The 2,444-nt window shown below is 51.1% G+C and overlaps 1 protein-coding gene across 1 annotated transcript in view; it reads right to left on the reverse strand.

Moving 5' to 3' along the window:
• Positions 1–2,444, reverse strand: part of LOC310639357 (kunitz-type serine protease inhibitor 4-like) — a 108,219-nt gene that overhangs the window by 35,484 nt on the left and 70,291 nt on the right. The gene's annotated exons all lie outside the window — the stretch shown is intronic.

Here is a 2,444-nt window from a genome sequence, read left to right on the forward strand (position 1 = left end):
TCCAGCACTGATGAGGTTAGCTAGTTGTGTAACGAAAGGTGTGCAAGAAATCCACCGAGCTGAGAGAGCACCAAGGACTCCTCAGTTCAACCCTGGGCTACAAATATTCTCTCCCCTCTTGGCCTGATTTACTCCACGGGGCCACCCGGCCTCCATTCCCCACATTGGGAGCTCGACTGAGCAGCCCTGCCAGACGAACTGCAACCTTGCAAAATCCCAGCAACTCTTATCTGACTGCTGGTTTTAATTGTTTGGTATGGATGAGGCTTATTGCTATGCAAGAACTTCTGAATTCTCAGACCTGGCCTGATCCAAACCCATTTCCCCGTGCAGTTGAAGTTCTGTCCTGTGAAACGTAAGGAGTTTCCGTTGGGTCTTCCGACTGCCATCAGCCCAGGGTGCCCCTCCCCCACAGCCCATCGATTAACCAACCCTGGTTTAAGGAGGAGCAAGGACAGATGAAGGAACAAGGAATAAAAAAAATACCCCAGGCAGGTAGGAGAAGCTGCTGCGTACCAACCCTTCCTATCAATGGACCACTCTTGCTGCACTGATGACGTTACCCCAAATGGCAGTGAATGGTGAGCAACATGCAAACCAGGTTTTCATATCATCCAGGATCCGCCAGGAGAGATTGAGGGTGGGGCCCCAAGGGTTTCTCCTGGGTCCTCTGCTCTTCAATGAAGCTCTGAATCCCTGGATGAAGAGAGGTAGTCTATTGATTGCATGGGGCAAATCAAATCCAAAATTACCTCATTACGAGAAGAAATGAATGGAAGATGATGAAAGAATTTAGAATTGAGGATAAATGTGCTGACAGTCAGAGCAATTAATGACTAATATTATTAATCAATGGAACGACTTGCCTCCAGAATTCAGAATAGAATACAGAAAAACAGAGTTGGAAGGAGCATCCTTGGAAGGTCATCTAGTCCAACCGTCTGCTCACGCAGGAGACCCTGCACCCTTCCTGGTGTTGCGAGTGCCCCATCGCCAGAGGTTTTAAAGAAGAGGCTAGACAGCCCTTTGTCTGAAATGGTGTAGGGCTTCCCGCCTGATCCAGTGGTCGGACTAGAAGACCTCCAAGGTCCCTTCCAGCTCTGATGTTCTATCTCTTCCCAGGAGGAGGTGAGAAGCCACCAACTCTCGCTGGCTGGAATGGCTCTTCCCCACAACTGCAAACATGGCTGCATCAGAGGAGGATCTGTGTGACCGCAGCCTTGAACGAGGCGGTTTGTTCAGCGTGTTGCATGGGGATTTGGGTAAAGAGGAACAGTGAGAGCGGAGCCCGGATGCCCTCAAATCAGGAGTGACCGTTTGCCTTGGCCATGCAAGGAAGGGCTCTCTGGGACAGACCATTTGGGAGGAGGGTGTGTGTGGGGGGAATTCCCTGAGCATCTGAGCACAAACACCTGGGTGGCGCTTGCCAGCTGCTGGCAGAACGAAGGCAATACACAGGTTTCCGTTTGGAATGTAAAACAAAAGAAATAAAGGTGTTTACTCTGGTTAGATTTATATCACCAGGAATGTATAGATATATATCACTGTCTCCAGGAATTGGACTCAGCTCTTCTCTTCACAACAGCCCTGTGGGGGAGGATGGGCTGAGAAAGAAGGCTTGTCTGAGGTCAGTCCAGATAGCTCAGTGGCCCCAGCCCAGCTCTTGGCTTCAGCATTACGCCTGACTTTGTTCACACAACACCCTTGAATTGCTTTTAACAGCCTTCCTTCCTTCCTTCCTTCCTTCCTTCCTTCCTTCCTTCCTTCCTTCCTTCCTTCCTTCCTTCCTTCCTCCCTCCCTCCCTCCCTCCCTCCCTCCCTTCCTTCCTGGCAAAGGAGATTTTGTGTGGACAGCTATACAGATTAATGTTTAAAACAGACAAATATCTCCATGCAGGAGAAGCCCTCATGTAGCAAATATTTTTCCCTAAGATTCTGTTCTGTTTTGCAGCTTTCTTCCTCCTGCTTCTCTCCCCCCCCGTTCTGCTTAATTTAAATAAAGGCAAAAAACTTTCTCTGATGTGCCTCATGGCCCCCAGCCAGACCATCCGTGTGGAGCCATCGCAGGACGGCAGAGGCTCTGTGCCCACCCCAGACTTACTCTGGAGTAAGCCCTTCCTGGGGACTGAGCTTCTGTCCATCCGGCAGGGATTTCTGGCTACGAGAGAGGCGCTTCCCCTGCGGATCCCCCCCCGGAAAGCCACGTTGGGGAAGGGTGCTCCTCTTCCCCTGACATGGGGGGGACATGGGTCAATGTAGGGAGGGAAAACCCCCAAAGGGGCAGAAGGAGACACCAGAGACTAAGACGGGAAGCTGGAACCAAAGCTTTATTGCAGAGAAGGAGGGATGAGCACAGGGTGGGTTTTGGGGGGAGGGTCTCTGGGGTGGTCCAGGACAGAAGAAGGCTCTTTGGCTCAAGTTGGAACACTAGATCCAATTCGGGT

The sequence above is a fragment of the Vipera ursinii genome (assembly GCF_947247035.1).
Source record: "Vipera ursinii genome assembly, chromosome: 3".
NCBI classification, from domain to species: domain Eukaryota; kingdom Metazoa; phylum Chordata; class Lepidosauria; order Squamata; family Viperidae; genus Vipera; species Vipera ursinii.